The sequence below is a fragment of the Balaenoptera musculus genome, chromosome 8 (genome assembly GCF_009873245.2).
Source record: "Balaenoptera musculus isolate JJ_BM4_2016_0621 chromosome 8, mBalMus1.pri.v3, whole genome shotgun sequence".
In the NCBI taxonomy this organism is placed as follows: Eukaryota; Metazoa; Chordata; class Mammalia; order Artiodactyla; family Balaenopteridae; genus Balaenoptera; species Balaenoptera musculus.
In genome coordinates, this window is record NC_045792.1 from 65,068,099 (window position 1) to 65,079,560 (window position 11,462).

The 11,462-nt window shown below is 42.6% G+C and overlaps 1 non-coding gene across 1 annotated transcript; it reads left to right on the forward strand.

Moving 5' to 3' along the window:
• The first annotated feature begins 4,684 nt into the window (after positions 1–4,684).
• Positions 4,685–4,790, forward strand: LOC118900331. Its single transcript, XR_005021110.1, has one exon. It is a non-coding gene; the product is annotated as a U6 spliceosomal RNA (small nuclear RNA).
• The last annotated feature ends 6,672 nt before the right edge of the window (positions 4,791–11,462 follow it).

Sequence of the window (11,462 nt, forward strand, 5' to 3'; positions counted from 1 at the left end):
TTATGAAGTGAGTACAACTTCAATCTCGATCTGAAAAGATTGCATCAACAAAAGGAAACTATAGACCAATATCACTTCTAAGTATCAATAAATATATTAAATAATTAACAAACAGATTCCAACAGCACATCAAAATATTCGTCATGACCAAGTAGAGTGGATTCAATACTCTAAAATCCATTTGTATTATCCATCATATTACAAGAGCTAAGAATTATATAAGTACGCATCTAGAAAACCCAAAGGAACCCATAGAAAATGACTACAAACAAAAAAATTTAGTGAAATAGGTTATAAAATCAATCTACAAAAATCAAGTTTTCATATATATAAACAAAAATCAGTTTACATTGAAAAAGAAAACCCTCTCTGTGAAAGCCAAATAAAATTAAATGTGACGGCATAAATTTAACAAGAAATGCCCAAAACCTCTATGAAGAAAAACTATAAAACAATTCAAAAATACACAAAAATAACCTTGCATGAATAGAAAGATATACCATATTCTTGGATAAGAAGACTCAATATCAAAGATTTCAGGTCTCCCTAAGCTAATTCATAAAATTTAATTTAATATAACTCATAAATTTAATATAATCCAATAAAAATATGACTAAATTTCTTTCTGGAGCTAGATAAGTTTATTATAAAATTCATTTGGAAGAACAGATAAGCAAGAATAGCCAAGAGGGGAAAATCCTGAAAAATTTTTTTTAAAAAACAGCTGGAAAAAAAAGAGAGAAGTAAGAAAGGGATAGCCTCATCAGACTTTAAAACATATAATGTTGCTAACTGAAAGAGTGTGGTGGTGTTACATGCATAGACCAATAAAACAAAATAGAAAATCCAGAAATAGATCTAATTGTATTTGGAAATTTAGTATACCGTGAAGGCAGAATCTCAAATTAGTGGGGGAAATGATGTTCTTTTTAATCAAAGGTATGGGCTAACTGAATAGCCACGTGTAAAAAGATAAAATTGTATTCATTCCCCACATGGTATACCAAGATAAATTCCAAGCGGATGAGAAAGTTAAACGTATTAAATGAATCCATACAAGTATAGAAAAAACAAGTCTGAATTATTCTACAATCCAGGTGTGAGGGGGAACTTTCCTACCTCTGACTCAATATCTAGGAGCCATAAAGGAAAAGATTAATGAATTTTATTACATGAAAATAAGAAAAAAAAATTGCTTACTTACATAGTAAGAAAACACCATAAGGAAAGGAAAGAGACAAATAACAAACTGGGGGAAATTTTTCAACTTTTATCATAGATAAAGAGTTAATATTTCCAATATATAAAGAATTTTAAAAAGAATGAGAGACCAATAATCCTATAGAGAGAAAAAAAAAGACTGGAGATAATGCACAGACAAATCACAGAAAACTAAATACAAATGCCTCCTATTTATATGAAAATATCTTGATTGTGCACATAATAAAAGGCAAGCTTAAAGTATACTAATATACCATTTTTCACCTATCAGAGTGGCAAAAATCCAAAAGATTGATAAATTCTCTTTTGTTCCAGCTTTGAGAAAATAGGCACTCCCATCATTGCTGAAAGGAATGAAAAAAGGTACAAACACTATGAAGGGGAATTAGTAATATCTAGCAAAATAACACAGGCACTCTGACCCAGGAAGCCTATTTGTAGGAATCTCTCCAAAAGAAACACTGACAGAAACACAAAAACATGACCACATTTTTTTTGTAACAGCAAAAACCCAAATGTCCATCAATAGGGGCCTAGTTGAATAAACTATAACACATTCAGATAGTGAAGTACCACGCAACTATAGAAAGGAATGTGGAATATCTATACATTGTTATGCCATGATCTCCAGAATGTAATGCTAAGTGGGGGAAAAAGAAAAAGGTGGACTAAAGTGTATATAATAAGCTACTATCTATCTAAGAGAGTATATATGTATTCATGTGTGGTTTTGCTTATGTAAACAATTATGGAAGGATAAACCATAAAGTAAATAAAATTGTTGTCTAAAGGGAAAGGAGAAAAAAGAGAGGTGAGTTTGGGATAGAAGCTGGACTTCTCTGAATAATACCTTGTTTTTTAGATTCAACTTTAGAACCATGAAAATGTTAAATCAGAATGAAAAAGGCAATTCCTAAAATCAAGGGCAAAATAAAATAAAGGACCCTAGTTGCACATTGAGTTGATAGCTTAATCATGCAGAGGTGTGTTATTTTAAATGGTTTGAAAATACAGTAATTCAACTATATGTCTCTAGTAGGATATACCTAAGAACTGCAATAATAATAATATTTTCTCTAACCATATATTTGATATAATAATATTTTCACTAATCATATATTTGATATTGATTTTATATGAATCTATGTGTGTGTTAAAAATGGGGTAAAGCAAATAAGCAATAATGCTGTTGTCATTAAGAATCAAGATTCTTAGCATAAAAGGAAAAGATTCAAAATAAAATCACAGAAGTTAAGCAAAGCCCTGTAATCCTAAAGTTTAATTGAAAATATCAGTATAAACTTACAGCATATTTTCTCTTTAAGAAATATTTTCATTTCCAAGGTTGGACATCTTTTCTTCCCAAAAAGCAAGGAATCTGTCAACGGCAACTGAAGTCATGGTTGTGTCAGAACTTAGGAAGCAACTCGGGAAAGAAGATCCTACTCACTGACCAGAAACGGCAAAACCTTAGCATCCAAGAAAACAATAACTGCAATGGTTGAAACACACGGAGTATGTTTAAATTCATGAGCCCCTATAAAACAAAAAGCCTCATTGGTCAGCACTGGAGGATATAAGGAAACCAACCCACTAATTCTGAACACTGGTAAGTGTAGGGGAAGAATCAATCATTTAACCTGTTTTTTCCTGATTAAACTATATCATAAGTTAACCACGTAGTTGATAAGGAAACAGTTCTTTATAGAAATAGCTCACGTAATAAATGAGGAAAAATGATAGAGTTAGAATGCCACCATTTCGCAAACCCCCAAATGAAATCATGGTTCTGGGTAATGATTACCAATGGCTGTTATAACACAAAGGAGACAACCAGACATTAAGTGCTGGCTGGTGGAAGCACACAACAATGTAGCCTTGAAAATAAACAAATAAATCTGAATCAGACCAAGTCAGTAGATCTAGCTGCCATTTTATAGGAAATATAAGGGACACAGGAGCAAGGTAGGTGACACCACAGTGGTGCAGTCCTGTCTGGAAAGTAGAAAATGACCTAGTCTCTTCAATCAACTAATTGCAAGGGAATGAAGAGAGGGCAGGGAAATCTATAAATCAAAGAGACCAAAAGAAATATCAACCACTTGCAATGTGTGAATCTTATTTAGATCCTAATTCAACTGGAAAAAAAATAGGAGACAATTGTGGAAATTTGAGCACTAACTGGATATTTGATGATACTAAGAATTTTCTAATTTTTTCCTTGTAATAATGATATTAAGATTGTTCTTTTTAAAACTTCTTATCTTTTAGAAAGACATACATAAATATTTACAGGTGAAATGAAATGATTTGGGGGATGTGTTTTAAGTACTCTGGCAGAGAGAGTATAAATGAAACTAAAGTGGCCATGAGTTTATTTTGTGACTGGGTGATAGGTACCCAAGGGTTCCTTGTAGTATTATGTCCAATTTTGTAAATTTTTTGAATTTCTAATAAAGACTTTTTTTTTTTTTTTTTAAATTTTATAGCTACTTTTATTTTCATTTATTTATTTATTTTTGGCTGTGCTGGGTCTTCGGTTCGTGCGAGGGCTTTCTCTAGTTGCGGCAAGTGGGGGCCACTCTTCGTCGCGGTGCGGGGACCGCTCTTCATCGCGGTGCGCGGGCCTTTCACTATCGCGGCCCCTCCCGTTGCGGGGCACAGGCTCCAGACGCGCAGGCTCAGTAGTTGTGGCTCACGGGCCCAGCCGCTCCGTGGCATGTGGGATCTTCCCAGACCAGGGCTCGAACCCGTGTCCCCTGCATTAGCAGGCAGATTCTCAACCACTGCGCCACCAGGGAAGCCCCTCTAATAAAGACTTTTTAATGCAAGAAGTTCATAGAGTGGGTAATCATTATATCTCAGTGAAGGTAGGTCGTTTGAAAGGAGAGAACAGAGTAGGAAAATCCATTAACTGCACGTAACTCATCCAAAATGTATCTCTTTTTCTTTTTCCTTTTTTTTTTTTTTTTTGTCATTTTAGGCAGCCTCACTTTTGCTGGGACTGGATTACCTGTGAAACAAATGCTCCACTCAAAGTGTGGCATGCCAACAAAACTCTCCATTTGGAGAGGCTGCCAAGCCTTAACACAGGACACTGGCAGCCCAGGCCTCTTTCCCAGGCTAAAACAGCCTTTCTTAAAAGCTGGTCTAAGGCATTCTGCCAACCCACAATCAGGTGGTGGGTACCCTGCTGGCATGTCCAATAACATACCTCAGATACTCAGGTAGCTCAGTCACCTCTTCTGCAAAGAATTCCCCTCTGACCTGCCTTGTCTGTGGCGATCTCTCCTTCTCTAGGTTTTAATAGTTACTTTTTCACCAGAAATTCCCTGCCTGTACTACCTACACTGCCTCTGTTTCTTCAGGCTTGTTTCTTTCAAATCACACACACACACACACACACACACACACACACACACACACACACACACACGGTAGTGTCTTATAAGAATAGGCACCAGTGCTCACTTAGCAGCCCATAGACTAAAATTGGAACAATACAGACAGGATTAGCATGACCCCTGTGCAAAGATGACATGCAAATTCGTGAAGCATTCCATATTTTTAAATGTTTTAAAAGAACAGGCACCACATGCATATCACCTGCTGTGTCAGGCACTGCTCAGCCCTTTGCACTCAAACCTCACAATGATTCTGAGTGGAGATGTTATTATCCCATTTTATAGATGAGGAAATGGAGACAGAAACTGTAAGTAACTTAACCAAAGCCACACAGTTTGTAAATGGCAGAGCTGGGACTTAAATCCAGGTCTATCTGCTTGCAAATCATGTTTATTTAACCACTGTGTTGAATTGCCTTCTTTAGCAGCAAAGTGGCTACTCAGTCAGTGATCGCCGGGAGATACATGAATCTAGCTGAGGAATTCAGGCATGCTGCCCCTTGCTTGTCTCTCCTTCCACATCTTCATTAAGTCCCGATGCCAGGCATCCCCTCTGCTCCGTGTAATGGAGGGGCGGAAGGATGCATTCCCCTGGGCCTGGAGGAATATAAACACATCTGGAAGGAGGCCACTGCTGAGCAAACCAAACTCCCCTCAGAGTGTGGACAGGAGGGGGTGTCTGTAAATAATCATAAGAGTGTGAAGAGATTCTTTCCCCTAGGGCTCCCTTTGCGAAAGGTTGACGGTAATTGATGAGGCTACGGGGACATGCCAGTCCTTCTGTCTTAGAACCAGGTGTGGTTATTTACAAAAATGTCACTTTCCCATCCCTTCCTCCCCATCTCTGCCAGAGGCTTGGAGATCAACAAATATCAATTTACCGCTGCCCCGGGGCACACAGCAATGAGCCACCTGTACACCCCACTGCCTACAAACAAGACTTAGGCTCCTTCTCTGGCTGAGAGTTGCTTCCTCTTTGGAAATTTGGAAAGAGAGAGAGAATCACAGATTTCCTCCTTTCCAGGCGGAGAGAGGTCACCTGACCTCCCTCGAACAATATCACAAACCACCAAGTCAATAAAATCTGGAGTTCCCCACATTGCCCAGCTCATGGTGGGGAAATAAATAGACCGCTGGACCAGAAGTCAGAAGTGTGGATACTGACCCCAGATGGGCCATCTGTTAGCAATCAGTGTCTGAGTTCCAGCCCCTACATCTGTAAAATGGAGGTGAGTCTTCTGTCACATGCCACATACAAAGGTTTTTGAAAAGGATAAATTAAGAAATGCTGTTAAATGTACTGTGAGAGATCATCATTAGTATAGTCATTATCACAATGCAGTCCTGTGAGCCACCGTTAAGAGTGCCCAAGATAGGTTCCAGAAAATACCTTAAAACTGTACTGCCAGCACTCCCGTGGCCTTGCTGGTCAGTGACCAGCCCAGATTGCCTTGAAAATCATAAAAACCAAACATATGAATAAAATCTAGAGAATAAACAACAGTTTGCCCATGTGTAGACTAGATTTCCTGATTCTTTTACGTGGATTGTCAAAGGGCACTGTGCAGGATGGGAGGTTGAGTTTTGAAAGCGTACAGAAGGAAAATTTCATTTTAACAGTATCCCTTCCATTTTAAATAGAAAAATATGTCAGAGACAGAAACTCTGTAGGTCTTCTACTGTGCACTACAACAAATGCAATAACAATTCCATCTACTGCACCAGGAAGCCAAGGTATCATGGAGTTCACCAAGGATAGTATGGTACCCAGGCCTGACTTCCTGGAAGAGGATGCCCATCATGGAGCCCATGACTCCTTGGGGTAGGAGCCCGAATCCCAGGATGGAAAATAGACAATCTTATGAGAATCGTACGTCAACCAGCAGTCCTTACCACTATAGCCACGTTATTGAATTCTCTGTCCGTGGTGCTGGCTAAAGGAGTAAAGCCATTTTAGTTGCTATTCTAGCTGTGCTGTCCCATCCTAAACCCTCCCTCCACACTGTCTCAATATCTCTAACTCCTCTCCATCCCCAAACCACTGACCAAGTTTAAGCATCATCTCTCACCTGGACCAGGACAATAGCTTCCTAACTGCTTTCATTCATCCATCAAATATCTATTGAGCACTAGACATGTGCTAGGCACTGTCCTAGACCCTGGAGAAAAGCAGTGAACAAAAGAAACAAAATGGCTGGCTCTCAGGGAGCTAACATTTCTAGGAACCCCAGTGTCTAGTTATCATTCTTTTACAGCCCATCCTCCACGTTAGCCAACAGAGAAATCTTTCAAAATCACAGATCTGACCATGGCCCTCCCAGGCTGGAAATCCTTCCCTGGTTCCTCATTCCTAAGTTTGAAGTTCAAGCTTCATGGCCCACAAGACCCTTCCAAACTTAGCCCCACCAAACCATGCAGCCTCATCTTCACCTTTTCCCTGCCACAGCATCCCTTTTATGGTGGAAAGAGCTTGGAACAAATAGCAGCAAGCATCAGTTGGCGCACCCGGAACTTGTGGGCAGAGGGTCAGCAGGTGTGCCCAGCCCCGTCCTCTTGGCATTCTGTGGAGAAGGATGTTTAGGCTGCAGCACAGCTGTGTATACAGTGGGTCATCAGAGGGCTCTACCCCTTGTTGTTCTCCACTTGTAAGGAGGAAATGTGACAGTGTCTTTGCCCCAGGAAGGGGACAAAGGATAAGCATTTGGGACTCAGGCACCAAGAGATGCAGGCTGAAGTGCCAGGTGTGTGGAGGACTGCTGCACCTGGATACACTGGGAGCCCCCATTCCATGGGAAACTGAATTCAGGCACAGCTAACTCTGACCGAGGAGACAGTAGAGCCTATCCAGGTCCCACGGGACTTGCAGCCTCTTCTGGGATTAGAGAATCATCCATCCTAGGTAACCCCAATGCCAGGCAACCCAGAGAGTCCCTAGTATCATTCATTTATCAGTTTCACCTGTTTCCAGCCACACCCGCATCACAGCATATGGCCTCGCCTGAAGCCCCAGATACACAAACTCTTCATTCCCCAAGCATGCCAAACACTGATGCCTCCATGCCTTTACACATGTGCGTCCTGGTACCTGTGGCACTTTGTCCCCTATCAATCTGGAAAATTCTTCCCACAGATGTCAAAGAGAGCATCTGACAAAAGACGTGGTTTATGTCATCATTCAAAGCCTTAATTCTCCCATCTGAGACCTCTGATCACCCCCATACATATATACCACTTCGTACATTGGGCAGAATTAAATTTCTCCCCCAGGAGTCCTGCTAAACTTTGCTTCTTGCAATCTATTTCTCGACACACTGAATTATAAACTCTTCAATGTATGGAACATGCCTGCCATCTCTATATTCTACCTGCCACAGCGTAGGTAATAAGAGAATGTTTGTGGTAGATGTCGAATTGGAGTAGACACACCAAGCGTTCTCCTGTCATAGAGCCTTAGCACATGCTGATCTCTCAGCTTGGGAATGCTCTTCCAATCATTTCAAATGACTGGCTCCTTCCTATCCTGTAGGTCTCAGCTTCAATTTCACTTCCCTATAAATCAATCTAAAATAAGTTATTTTCCACATGGCACCCTGCTTTCTTCTCCATGGAATTTTCATAATTTACAATGTTCATTGTCTATCTCTTCTACTTGACTATAGGCTCCATGATGCATAGAACTGTGCCTATTTTATTCACCACTGTAGGGGAGAGGAAGGAGAAAAGTAGCTTAATCTTTAACTCTTTTTATGAAGGAAGCACATCTGGCCCAGAAAAAAGCCAGGTTAATGAGTTTCTTTCTTCTGACCCAGCCCTGTACCATTCCCACTCCTACAGCAGTGTTTCTCCATCTTGCCACATATTGGAATTACCTGGACAATTTTAAACATTACTGACACCTGGGTCCCACCACCAGGCATTCTGATTCAATTATTAGGGGTATTGCCTGAATATGGTGAGGTTCGGATGCTACCCAGGTGCTTCTAATGTACAGCCAGGACTGGGAGTCACTGCCTTGTAGTGGGGTTTGCTCTCCTAGGTTTTTAAAGGTCTCCTCGGGTCATGACTGACAGCTTTGTCACCTGAGATCACTGTTGTCACCTGACAGGGAGAAGAAGCCCACAGCACCTCTGACCACCTGAGCACCATCACCTGCACTCCTTAGAGGAGATAACACGTGAGACATAATAGGTTCTGATGCTCCACCAAGAGGTTGCCAGTGATCAGATGGGATTGAGTAGACAGAGCTGGCTTGTCACAGAGAGGAGCTAAGGCAATTGTTCCTTTGGGATGTGGCTACCAAAGCAGGATGGTCATCCAGCTGGGCCTTTGCTTCTCCTTCCTTCCGATTTCTGCTCTCCCTCTGGCTAATCTGTCTTAGGTCACCTGGGTTAAACAGGTCTCCAGCCAGGTTCTCCCTGGTCTTGCAAGGGAGAAGCTGGCTGCAAGTCTTGTGTTTTATCCTGCATATAGTCCTCATTGTTTCAGAATAAACATCATTGAGTAGAGAAAAGTTGTCATCAGATCTATGCTTACAAAGAAAGCTCTGACAGTTGGATTTTTATTAGTAGTTTAATATCTTCCAGTCCACAAACTTTTACTGCATTTCTCCTAAATACCAATCACAGAGCTAGTGGCAGGACATTTTTTAAATGAATAAGATGCAACCCCTTCTCTCCACGAGCTAGTGGGGGAAATAGGTTGGTAAAGGGATCACTGTAGACAAAGGTGAAATGTGAAGCCAAGGATGACCCCAAGGCATCATGGGAGGTAGGGAGGTGATTCCTGAACTCAGCCATTGGGGATGGCCAGGAGTTGGCCAGGTGCAGGTGAAGAGTACTTCCGAGGCAGAGGGGTCAATGTGAACAAAGGCTAGTTGAACAAAGATGAGGGAACAAAGATGACTGAGAAAGGAAACTGCATTAAGAAGGGCAAGCCATTTTCAGTCCTGCTCAGAAGACACCCTCCTCTCTAGAAGGACTCATTATATCAGTGATAAACCTTTCCATACCCTCCTGCAGCTTTGGAGACCTTCAAGATGGTGGAGGAGTAAGACGTGGAGATCACCTTCCTCCCCATAAATACATCAAAAATACATCTACATGTGGAACAACTCCTACGGAACACCTACTGAACGCTGGCAGAAGACCTCAGACTTCCCAAAAGGCAAGAAAATCCCTACGTACCTGGGTAAGGCAAAAGAAAAAAGAAAAAACAGAGACAAAAGAATAGGGACAGAACCTGCACCTCTGGGAGGGAGCTGTGAAGGAGGAAAAGTTCCCACACACTAGGAAACCACTTCACTGGCGGAGACGGGGGGTGAGCGGGGTGGAAGCTTTGGAGCCATGGAGGAGAGCGCAGCAACAGGGGTGCAGAGGGCAAAGCGGAGAGATTTCCACACAGAGGATCGGTGCCGACCAGCACTCACCAACCTGAGAGGCTTGTCTGCTTGCCCACTGGGGTGGGTTAAGGCTGGGAGCTGAGGCTCGGGCTTCAGAGGTCAAACCCCAGGGAGAGGACTGGCTGCATGAAGACAGCCTGAAGGGGGCTAGTGCACCACAGCTAGCCAGGAGGGAGTCCAGGAAAAAGTCTGGACCTGCCAGAGAGGCAAGAGACCTTTGTTTCGGGATGCTCAAGGAAAGGGGATTCCTTCCCAGTGTGCCCACAGAAGGCAGAGCACTGCCTAAACTAGCTCCAGGGATGGGCATGAGCCATGGCTATCAGCTCGGACCCCAGAGTTGGGCATGAACCGCTTATGCTGCTGCTGCTGCCACCAAGAATCCTGTGTGCAAGCGCAGGTCACTATCCACACCCCGCCAGGAGCCTGTGCAGCACTCCACTGCCAGGGTCTCATGATCCAGGGACAACTTCCCTGGGAGAGCACACGGCGTGCCTCAGGCTGTTGCAACATCACACTGGCCTCTGCTGCCTCAGGTTCGCCCCACATTCCAATTATGACTACTGTACCCCTCCCTCCCCCCAGCCTGAGTAAGCAAGAGAGCCCTACTCGGCCGCTGCTTTAACCCCCTCCTCTCTGGGGGGTGGAATAGACTCCTGAGGGTGGCCTACACACAGAGGCAGGGCCAAAACCAAAGCTGAACCCGAGGAGCTGTGTGAACAAAGAAGAGAAAAGGAAATTTCTCCATGCAGGCTCAGGAGCAGCAGATTAAATCCCCCCAATCAACTTGATAAATCCTGCATCTGAAGAATACCTGAATAGACAACGAATGTTCCCAATATTGAGGCGGTGGACTTTGGGAGCAACTGTAGACTTGAGGTTTGCTTTCTGCATCTAATTTTTTTCTGGTTTTATGTTTATCTTAACTTAGTATTTAGTGCTTATTATCACTGGTGGATCTGTTTATTGGTTTGGTTGCTCTCTTCCTTTTTTTTTAAATTATTTATTTATTTATTTATTTTTGGCTATGTTGGGTCCTTGCTGCCGTGCGAGGGCTTTCTCCAGTTGCGGCAAGCGGGGGCCACTCTTCATCGCGATGCACAGGCCTCTCACCGTCGCGGCCTCTCCTGTTGTGGAGCACAGGCTCCAGACGCGCAGGCTCAGGACGCGCAGGCTCAGCAGTTGTGGCCCATGGGCCCAGTCGCTCCGCGGCATGTGGGATCCTCCCAGGCCAGGGCTCGAACCCATGTCCCCTGCATCGGCAGGCAGACTCCCAACCACTGCGCCAACAGGGAAGCCCCCTTTTTTTTATATATATATTTTTTTCTTCTCCTTTTTCTCTTTTTGTGAGCGTGTACGTGTATGCTTCTTTGTGTGACTTTGTCTGTATAGGTTTGCTTTTACCTTATGTCCTAGGGTTCTGTCTGTTTGTTTTTTTGTTT